Below are 12,121 nucleotides of genomic sequence, written 5' to 3'. Positions count from 1 at the left end.
GTGTTTCATGTCAAAGAATGTTCTCCACTCTATTCACTGTAGAAAAGCTTCAAATGCTGCCAGGGTGGTCCCTGCCTTCCCTTAGCCATGAGATCGTCATGGGATGCACATGGTCTTTGAGAGCTGCCCTCTGCAGGGCAGGAGATGAAAAATCCATGTAAGTGCATTTACAGTGGTATGTTTAACAAGTGTCATGGCAGACTCTGGCCACTTTCTGACTGTCCGAAATCATACTTTGGGACTAACACTCCATTTCCCTCCCCCTATCAATGGTAGTGGAGAGCAATTGCTTGTATAATTACATAGAGTCTTCTTCTTGTACAATGTTTTATTTGCATGCACAAATGCGCTTGAGCAGTGGTTGAACACTCACAAAAATAATACAAATGCAGAAATAGTTATATCAAACAAGCATCAAAGTGATGTGTCAAGGAATTAATAGACCCAAAAAGCTAAATACGTAACAAACTCTGTAATGCCATCTCATGGTTTAAAAAATTAAAACCACAAGAATGGTATATTGAATGGAGAATACTTAATGTGTGGTTCCACATCAGAAGCAAGACCAGGAGTAGTCCCAAATGAAACTTTTATTGCACCATTGTCCTGCTTCGTTCATTGATTTTTATGAGGGCTTCAAACAATGTTATCCTCCCTATGAAGCCTTCACATTGGTTTTCCATTGCTTCTTACGTCTTTTTCCTTATGTCAGAAAATCCATCAAGACAGAAAAGATAGTATAGCTGAGCAGTGCTTTCTAATTGCTATTATTAGGAATCCTCCAACTGGAAACAGCTCTGGGTAGAGTTTCTACTAAAAATCAGGGTAGAGTTTCAGAAGATGAAAATTTGAGGAGTATTCCTGTCACCATTACTAATCTTCCCTTGCAATACACAGTGGTACACACTAGATATCTCCCAGGGTCCCTTTTTCTTTGGCTGTAGTTACAGAAAGCAGTGTCCAGCAAGTCTAGCCAGCATCCTGCCAAACCAATCCCTAGAAAACTGAGAGAGGCCAGGATTGATGGCCAGCAGCCAGGTTGGTTGGACAATTCTGACAACTGTCATCCAAAAAGTAACTTTTCCATAATCTAGACATGGATTGGCATACAGCAAATCCCATGCATGCAGAGAAGGGAAGATTTGCCAGAACCTTCAGCAGAGGGTCAGGCTATTAAACAGTGATCAAATAGATATATGTGAGCCGAAAATATCCTACTACTAAGGTGCTGAAATGCAAAACTTAAGTATGGCTCTGATGGGAGCAGTTTTATTAACAGTGTTTTCATCTCCTCCCCTCCTCTTGCTACCAGCCTTGCCTTGTCTCTTTCAAAGTGCTGTGTCCAGTCTTTATCCCTTGGCTTCTCTCCTGCCTAGCTTTGTATGTAATTCTGGCTCAGATTCAACAAGCTCATTAGCTTTCAGAAACAGGCTCATTTTCCTTGTATAAATACATTTTTGTTCAGCCATCGCATCATGTGAAACTCTGCTTTCTACTGAATTAACAGTTTGCTGCAAAATATAATGGAGCTATCCTTCATAGCTGTTATTGGTCTGCACATTTTAACCATCTTCTTTGTTAAAAGCTCACCATTGCAACATATTGGAATATATTCTGTGTTCAGTTTTGAGTCATGTTATCCATTCTGCAAGAGACCATGTGGAAGTAACCACACAATCCAAGAAAATTAAATGGAAAATTCAGATTTGAATTGCAGCCTATATTACTCAGAAGCTCTCACCATCTGCCTCCCTCTGGTGTTGAAATTGTACTTGCCACTTTCTTGTAAAGTGAAAGCGTTGTGCCTTCTTTGATACACTGATCTGCTGTCAGATTACTATAACATTTCTAACTTCCTGCAGCAGAGGAGTTAATTATAAAGTCAAAATCATATTCAGGTTTCCTGAGAAACCACCATCGAATGAAGACATGTTAAAGAGCAATCCCAGACATGTTTACTCTGAAGTAAAGTCCCACTGTGTTCAGAAGAGCTAACTCTCTGGTAAGCGTTTAAGAATTGCTGCCTAGTGGTGCTTTGTCACAGAAGCCATTATATAACACTTGTTTGAAAGTTGGAAAAACTAATCAATAACATCTTTTTTAGTTAGATAACACCAGACTTGCATTTCCCCTGTGTCCATTCTGTTACAGTTTCCTCTCGTTTTGCCTGTGTTCTTAATATGAATTAATTTATCTTATATCAGCCTTCCTCGATCTGGTACTGTGCAAGTGTGATTGAGTAAAATCCCTACTTCCCCAGTTATTGCTAACTAGGGATGATAGAGGTGTAGTCCATCACATCAAAAGGTCACCAGGCTGAGGAAAGCTGTTAAATCCACTACCTTTTGCTGTTGCCAGTATTTCTGTTGAGAAAAGATGAGGGAACAAGCTGTGATCGCCTAGTGAGAACACCCAACCTGTAAGATTGTTCATTATGCTGTGACTCCAGGGAGTTCAGCAGCTCAGGAGTTAGAGTTGGGTTGCCAATTACTTTCATGCTTGTTATGTTGATCTTGGTTCTGCCATTGATATGTATCAATGAAGTGTGACTGTATCATCCAATATGCTCATTCAGTGTGGATTCTTATGCAACTAAACTTCAACAGTCTACACACAGTCACAATATGAGAGGAAATGTAAAGTTGGTAGAAAAATCCAAGGTTTGCAAAAATACAATTTAAAAAAAAATGCAGAGGATCTGGTTGAAACTTCCTGGGAGCCTGTATCAGCACAGAGATTGCTGTCTTAGAACAATCATGGAACAACCACAACAGTTTGCTGGTAGCACTAGTTGATCCATATAATTTGCCTTTTTTCTCCAGTTTTTTTTTTAAGTTTGGGGTTTTTTTAATGATGAGGGAGAGATTAAACTTTTTTTAGCTGTTGCGTTTTTCCAGAAACACCTTTTGTGAACTATATAATTTGTGAACTACCAAGTTGGACATGGCTCACTGGTCATTTGTGGTGGCCTACAATTAATAACCATCCCATTTGCACCTGTCAGTTGTAAAAAGTTTCATCAAGTTATTTGGCTTCATGGGTTATGCAAATCTATCACTGATACAGATACTGTAAGTATGCAAACTGAGCAAAAGGCAAAGATTCACAGTATTAATGCCAAATTATGTCCCATAGTTCCCCACATCTGGAATGCTTTCTTTTGAACAGAAGTATATATTTGAACTGTCAGTTACTTCTAGGTACCATAATTGGATGTTTACAGCAATGTAATTTAGCACAGTTCTACTTTAAAAAGAATGTAGCTTGTGATAATTATTGGATAATGTTGTTGTGATCAGCCAATGATTTTTTTAAAAAATCACCCACCCAAAAAAATCATGGAGTACTTTTAATTAATGTGAATGTTTTGAAGAAATTTAACTGCTCATAAATATTCAAGAAGCAGGAAAATGAGTTGCATTTGTCAGATAAATTATTAACTATGAATTTTTAATTTGGCTTTAAAATAATCCAAGAACTGGGAAAATGGATCCAGATTGTGGTTGGGAGGTGGGTGAAGATATAGGTCTTTCTGTGTGGCTTTCTGCATGAAAAATCAAGTGTAAAATTCTCTCTGAACGTCTCGAACAATTGACTCCATTTAAAAAAGATATTTGGGCGGGGTACATACCTCTGCTTTGCGGCGGTCTGCCGCCGCCGCCAGTAGGTCCGCGGGGGAGCTGGAGCCTTCACACGGCCCGACTCCCGCGTGGACCGAAAAAGAAGCTCCAAAATGGAGCTTCTTTTTGAGGCGCCAGAGGTGCACTCGCTACGTCACAAGGGACGCGACGCGTACAGACGCTCAGCGTCCGATACGCAAAGATGGCACCGGCCATGTAGAAGGGCCGGCGCCATCTTGTACGGACGGAGTCCGTACTAGGCCCGGGGGCGTCTATAAGAGACGCCCCTTTTTTAAAATGGGACGTCCGGAGGACGTCCCAAATGCCGGTAAAGAAAGCCCCTTGGTAAACTATGCCTGCTAGTATAAACCTTCTCTGGATTCAGAATCTGGACACATCTGTAACTAAAGCCTTCTCTAAGGGATGTTTTTACAAGGAATTGGCTTGAACAACACAGCACACTACACCGTAGAAAGAGGTGAAGACAGTGTGATAAAGAGAAGTTAGCTTTCTTTACAGAACAGGTGGCCCGGTGGCACAATTTAGCAGCACTGCCAAGTCCAGTGTAAAATAGCTCAGAATCGGCAAGAGATGTGTACCTGTAAAGGTGACAGAAATTCATTCCCTAACCACCATCACTATGAACAAATAAAACAGTATAGCAAGATTTCTTGCAAGGCATCGGATATATTAGACTGAGAATGGGGCTTTTGAAGATGTGTTTTTCAAAAATAAAAATCTCTGCTCCACCATGGAAGTGTTCTTGGACAAGATATTTTTCTGTCAGCTTTGTGGAACAAGTTGACGATTATGAAACATTCGGCATATTAAAATTGCCCATGAACCAGCATATTAAGTTAGAATGAGCCTGGAAAAAGCCTTGCAGTGTTATTTTTTAAAAAGGAAACACATTAGCAATACTTCTGGAAAAGGTAATTTGTTCTTGTTTCTCACTGGCCAACTAGAAGAGCTTGGGGGTAATATGCTAAAGGTTAATGTTGTTTCTTTCACTCATTAATTTTATGTGTTATAATGGGGAACAGTGTTTTACTTTTTAACAGTAATGAAAAACCCACAACCCAGTGGTAATGGTCATGGTGGTTTCTAATGCAGTAACATTATCTTTGTTTTAACCTTAAATTAGGTATGATAGTGGTGGGGATGATATGTTCCATTTCTAACTTTGAAATTGTGGGTCCCAGTCTGATCAGTGCAGCATGAGAGACTCTCTCTTCCTTTTCCCACAAGTGCACAGTTGGGGAGGTAAAGGAGGCAGCTGATCACATTTCCTGGAGTGCCAGCACATCCCTCCATTCTGCTCATGTGACACTTTAGACACAGCAGAATCTACCACCTGGACTGTAGTAATGTCATGGTAAAATGCTGAGGTATTGGTTCCCTCAATGGGCTGATGCCAACTGATTTCACTAAGGAGATGTGGGTGATGGGACATGTTTAGGGTCCTTTGTAATCCATAGTCAAGCTTGTTCATTGGGCTTCCAAGAACCATCAGGCGAATGTGAAAAAACAGCATCATATCTGAAAATGCTTGCCGACAAAATACAGTGGATCCTTGTTATACACTGGGGTTTGGTTCCAATATCCCCCGTGTATAACAAAATCCGTGTATGCTCAAGTCCCATTAAGTATAATGACATAGCAAAATGGTGTCCCTAATAAAAAATGGAACATCAAGTTAAATTTATACTTTTTTGGAACATTTTCAAACCGTGTATGCTTGAATCCGTGTATAAAAAATCCGTGTATAAGAAGGACCGACTGTAGATGAAACAAATTAAGATTGTATATTCAACAAGTCATGTTTAATATTATAATGGGACAAATGGATACAACAATAAAACGTTGCAGTGTAAAGTGATTTTTCTCAGAGTTCCAGCCAGCCATGCCCTTTTCCAGGATGCTCTATTCTATTCTCCCCGCTCCCTTTATTTACCTGTCCCAGAGTCAGCCAGCATTCTGTGGCAACTAAGCATACTCAGTTTTCACTGAATTTGTTTTGGAACTTTCTCATCCTTAGATTTCAACCTGTCTAAGTTTTTTTTGTATTTCTACAAACTTTAGGAGACAATACTACTCTCTTGTGTATATCCCCTCTGGTACACTCATAAGTTAATGTGACTCTGCTTACATAGTGGTACGCATGAGTTTTCTGCCCCTTGGAAAGAGAGTTATGGCAGAATGTTGTCACAGATTATCTTATATACATGATACAGGAGGAAGTGAATGCTGTTCCCACATGCAAGAGGCTCAACAGCCTAATAGGTACATATGCTACCTAGGCCAAAGTATGATGTCATGCTTATAATGCTGAATACAATTGACCCAGGTTCAAGTCTCCAAAGAGTCAGAAAGCTCACTGGGCTAGTCATTTTCTCTCAGCCTAACCTATCTCGCAGAGTTGCTGTAAGACTAAAGTGGAGAGGAGAGACATATATGCATCTGAGGAAATAGGCTCAAGTCTATGAAACTTCATGCTACCCGCTTCTTTCTTTCAGTTAGGCTCAAAGTTGCAACAAGATCCCTCTGCATACTGATTTTCTAGACTAGCACAGCTATATCTTTGCATGTATGCTGCCTGGAGCTCACTGGGGAAAAGGCAGGACATGAATGTGAAAAAGATACAATTCCTGATATTGTTTCAAATGACACTGTCACTGTGTAGAAGAAGAGAAAACCCCAAGATTCTTCCAGTGTTGTGATTGGTTTGTAAATACAGAGAAACTGCACAAAATACCAGCCAGTATCTGACCCTGTATTGGGATGGGGGTTCTCCCATTCACTTTAGATGGGTAGGCAAAAATGTACTTACAGAAAGACTAAAGTGGAACCCACACTGCATCTTATTCTTTAGAATAATCTAGCAAATCTATTTTTTAAATTAGGAATTAGCAATTTAAATAAGATTGGCAGTCAAAGTCAGAACTATCGGATTCATACACATGCCTTCCTCATACATACACACATGCCTGATGAAATAGGAAAAACTAAATGACAGACTGAGATTAATAAAACCCTTATTAGATAAATTTCAGGGAAGATCTCAGGGCTGGAATACAAGATTTCTATTAAAAGACAGAAGCCCTTGAGTGTGGAACTGAGGGTCTTCTGCACTGGGCGATTCGAATTCACGTTATTTCGCACAATACCATCATACCAGCATTCGAATGGCCCAATCCGCACTCACGTGAATGCGCGAGCTGCCGAACTGAATGCGTACTGGCTCCTCTTTTTGGAGCGTGTTGGCCAGTGCGCTGATAAGGGGATTGGCGATATCCTGGATTGGGGCTCTGTTCGATCTCAGTGCGAATGGGTCTGGTGTGACTACCCAGTCCTGAATTCCATCGCAAGACCCCCAGATTCCAATTTTTACTTCCGGTGGGTCTTTCCTCTTGCCGGTTCCAGGGAAGCGGGGGGGGGGCGGTTCCAGCGGCCTCCTCCTCCTCCTCCCGGCTTGAGAGGCATCCCTGGCTGCATCCCAGGCAGGGAAGAGGCGCGGGGGGCAACGGGAATCGCGGTTCCAGCAGCCTCCTCCTCCTCCTCCCGGCTTGGGAGCCAGCCTAGGCTGCCTCTCAAGCCGGGAGGAGGAGGAGGAGGCCGTTGGAACGGCGGCGATCGCCGCAATTCTAGTGGCCCCGCGCCTGTTCCCTGCCTGGGATGCAGCCCAGGCTGGATCCCAAGCCGGGAGGAGGAGGAGGAACTCTTAATCAAAGCATCCCCATTTACTTAGATGGCCATCCAGCCTCTTTGACAGCCGCTGGAACTGCTCCTCCCCCCCCCCCCCCCACATACTCACACACTCACACACACACACACACGTAGAACCGGGCATTGCTAATTTGTTGCAAGGGAAGGTCATGGTAACATTAAAACCAAGCAGGAATGTAGAAAGGAAACAGTAATGGGCACGTTGTATCGCGATTGTTAATGTGCATGAGCTGGCTCTCCAGCTGTTTACCGGGCTGTCATGACGGGACCTCCCCTTTCACCCCGGAAGCGTTTAAGGTCGCAACCCATGCAGGGCACCACTGAGCATGTGCGAGGCGGCCGATACGAATCGGCCAATCCTCATGTTGAGCACCGGTGTGACAAAACATTCTGCACTGAATGCACTTCGCGCGAATGCAGATTAGCCAATTTGAATCCTGCCAATGCGGAAGGACTCCCAGGTATGACAGTACTTTGCGAAATAACGCGAATTCGAATCGCCCAGTGCAGAAGACCCCCAGTTCCACACTCATCTGATAAGGGCTACTGACAAAAAGGTTACAGAAGAGGTGGCAAAATTCTGTTTTGCAGCAATTAAGACCCTTAGGGCTATAATAACTACTACAGCAAGAATCAATAACTGGTATTAGTAACTAACAGTAAATATCCCCTTTTGACCCAGCTTATTTTTATAGTGTACTTCACATAACAAGGTTCGTTTATGCTCTTAACTGAATGCTGTTATATTTAATTGTACAGATACTGCATATGTATGCTCAATATGTCATTGCTATGTTTAAACTGGTTGTGGTTGTTTTGTTTTGTTTTTAATTTTTTTATTGCTTGGAGGTCTGTTGACTGTAATAAAGGCTTTGATTGATTGATTGATTGATTGAAATAGGAAAAATTATTTCCAGTTTGGCAAAACCCACACTGTTGCACTTGTGTGGGAGAGGTACAGGGGTCCTGGTAGCAGAAGACCAAATGAGTCTGGAGTGACATAGGAAAGACTTTGCTGAAGAAACTGGTTTAGTAAAAAACCTTGCCACATCACTCCTGTTTTTGCAGGCACGGCCTGTAATTCAAACAACACACTTCAGTCCTACTGTGAAAGCAGCTACATAACTGTGCCATATCTTCACAGAGACTGAAAATAGATGCTGTTCCCTCTGGTGTCAAATTGGCACTGCAGCTGCAAATCTGGTTCAGTGAAGGATAAACTTTTCTTCTCCTCTGCCCTTTCCCTTTTTTTCCAGGACCAATGGCAGCCAGGTTTCTAAAGAAACCAGGATGGGTGTCTAAAAAGCTTTCAACAGAGCTAAGGGACAAATGGGGAAAAGGGGGAAATCACCAAAGAGGGATTCAATAGCCAGCTCATATAGTGTGGACATCAGAAAAGTCCAAAATGAGTTCAGATTTGCTAGAGAGGTTAAAAATAACAAAAAGAGGGGGATATTATATCCATATCAAAAGGAAGAACAAGGAAACTGTAGGGGCACTGCATGGAGAAGATGGCAAAATGCTAATAAGAGATGGAGAGAAGGCAGAACTACTCAATACCTTCCTTACCTTGGTCTTCTCCCATAAAGAAAACAGGGTTCAACATGAGGAAAATGGAACAAATTATGCAGTAAGGAAAATGCAGCACAGAACAGGTAAAGCAGTGCATACAGGAATACCTGTCTACACTAAACATATTCAAGTCTTCAGGGCTAGATGAACTACATCCAGTGGTATTAAAAGGCAAAAGTAATCTCAGAACTGCTTCTAATAATCTTTGAAAACTCCTGGAGAACAGAAGTCCCAGCAGACTGGAGGAAGGCAAATGTTGTCCTCATCTTCAAAAAGTTGGGGGAAAGAGGTCCCAAATAATTACTGCCCAGTCAGTCTGACATCAATACCAGGAAAGATTCTAGAGCAGATCATGAAACAGACAGTCTGTAGGCGTTTAGAAAGGAATATACCATGATCACTAAAAGTCAGCATGGGTTTCTCAAAAGCAAGTCATACCAGAATAATCTTATCTCATTTTTTGACAGAGTTACAAGCTTGGTACATGAAGGGAATGCTGTGGATATAACATATCTTGATTTTAGAAAGGCCTTTGACAAGGTCACCCATTATATTCTTGCAAACAAGCTAGTAAAATGTGGGCTAGACAGTGTTACCATTAGGTAGTTTTGTAACTGATTGACTGACCAAACCCAAAGGGTATTCAACAAAGGTTCCTCCCCATCCTGGACAGAGGTGGCTAGCAAGTTGTCACAAGGTTCTGTCCTGGGCCAAGTGGTATTAAACATCTTTATCAATGATTTGGATGATGGAATAGAGGGCATGCTTACCAAATTTTCAGATGACACCAAATTAGGAGGAGTAGCTAATATGCTAGAGTACAGAATTAAAATTCAAAATGACCTTAATAGATTAGAAAGCTGGGCCAAAACTAACAAAATGAATTTCAGTATAAAGAAATGTAAGGGAGAAGAAAAATGAAATGAACAGATATAGTATGGGTGACACCTGGCTCGACAACAGTTCATGTGAAAACAATCTAGGTATTTTAATAGGCCACAAGATTGGAGTTGTATTGCTGCTCCTTCTTTCTTTCATCAGACAGAGTGAGAGAAGGGGTAGCAGAAGAAAAAAAAATTGTGGGAGAGTGGACACTTGAATGTGTGCAGAAAACATGTCTCTGGGAAAGGATTATCTGTGCTCGATTCTTGGAAAAGGTCCTTTGTCTTGGAGCAGCTCCTGTAGTTAAAATCTCTCCCTTTCTGACCCACACCAGCCTCCAGTCCAGAGCATGTGGCCTCTGTAAACCCCCTACACACACACTGGTTGTGCCATTCTCTGCCCTAATGAAGGATTGAGAGTCCCTCCTCTCTAGGGAGAAGCTTCTCCCTTGCACTTGGTCACCTTGGAAGCAGCAACTGAGCAGCTGCCTGAGCAGCAACCAGGAGGCCTCTTGTCCATACTGGCCTTTGCTGCAAGGCTAGCACAGGTGAGAAGCTTCTCAGTCACTGCTCAGCCAGCTGCTTAGTTGCTGCTCCCAGGGTGACATGGCGCAAAGGAAGCAGCGACTAAGCAGCCAGTCAAACAGTAACCAAGGAGCCTCTCACCTGTGCCGGCCTTAGCAGCAAGGCTGGCACAGACAAGAAGCTTCTTGATCACTGCTCAGCCAGCTGCTTGGTTGCTGCTCCCAAGGTGACTGGGTGCAAAGGAAGCAGCAAGCAAAATTGGTTGTTTTGAATTTGCAGTAGGAAAGGGAAAGAGAAAGGTTTTCCCTTGACAAGATTGTCTAGTTGTATCTGACTGTAAGGGAGGGGGGGGGTACTCATTTCATTATTAAGCCGTGGGAGCCAGTATTGTCAGACATGAATCTGTGGTCTTATGGCCAGCATGATAACATGGATAACAGTAGACCCAATATCAAAATATGCACTGGGGGGTGCTAAGGTTGCCGCCCAAAAGGAAAGGGGGTAATAACCCAAAAAAGTTTAGGGACAATTGGTGTAGATCATGAAAAATTATGGTTTACCCTTAAAGAAATGGGTGTGCCACAACATTTGATTGTCCTGATGTATAACCTGTACTCAGGACAAGAGGCTATTGTCAGGACAGAAGATGGAGAAATGAAATGGCAAGGGGACAAGCAGGGCTGCATTTTATCGCCCTATCTGTTTAGCATGTGTGCTGAATTTATCATACATGAAGTAAGATTAGACTAAGAGAAAGAAGGCATGAAAACTGGAGGAAGGAATATCAATAATTTCAAATATGCAGAGGACACCATACTGCTAGCAAAAAATAGCAAAAACTTGGAACAATTACTAAAGAAAGATCCAAAACACATTGAAGAAATAATCCAGTTTGAGACCATTTGAACTGCCCTGGCTCAGTGCTAGGGTATCCTGGGAACTGTAGTTTATGGTGGCACCAGAGCTCCCTGATAGAGAAGGCTAAATGTCTCACAAAACTACAGTTCCCAAAATTCTCTAACACTGAGCCAGAGCAATTAAAGCAGTCTCAAACTGGATTATTTTTGCAGTGTGTTTTGGACCTAAGTCAACCTATTTTGTCTATCTCCTTTCCTATACAAAGATGTTTTTTCATAAGGGATGCACTTCTTCACTAATTTCATTCTTGAATGAAGCATTCTTGAATGAAGGAAGAAAGTGCAAAGGCAGGTTTACAGTTGAACATTTTAAAAAAATAACCACATATGGTTTACATAACTTTTAAGTAGACGATGAAGACATTGAAATAAATCAAGATTTTCCATACATTGGCTTAGTTATTAATAAGAATGGAGACTGCAGTTAAGAAATCAGAAGAAGACTAGGACTTGATGAGGTAACTAACAAGGAACTAGACTGATTGTGAAGTTTAAAGATCTTTAATTGAATACTAAAGCTAGGATTGTCCATGCCACCGTATTTCCAATTTCTATGTAAGGTTGTGAAAGCTGAACAGTGAAGAAAACTGATAGGAAGAAAAACTCATTTGAAATGTGATGCCGGAGAAGAGTTCTATGGATACCAATATGACCAATAAATGGGTCTCAGAGCAAACCAACCCTGAACTCTCCCTGAAAGCCAAGATAACTAAATTGATGCTGTTGTATTTTGGTCATGAGAAAACATGACTCATTAGAAAAGACAATAATGTGGAGTCAAAGGCTTTTATGGCCGGCATCCATAGGTTTTTTTGGGGGGGGGGGGGGTTCGGGCTATTTGGCCATGTTCTAGAAGAGTTTCTTCCTGATGGAAGATGAA

The sequence above is a fragment of the Sceloporus undulatus genome, chromosome 3 (genome assembly GCF_019175285.1).
Source record: "Sceloporus undulatus isolate JIND9_A2432 ecotype Alabama chromosome 3, SceUnd_v1.1, whole genome shotgun sequence".
Lineage (NCBI taxonomy): Eukaryota > Metazoa > Chordata > Lepidosauria > Squamata > Phrynosomatidae > Sceloporus > Sceloporus undulatus.
Note: the sequence above shows the minus strand (reverse complement) of the source record.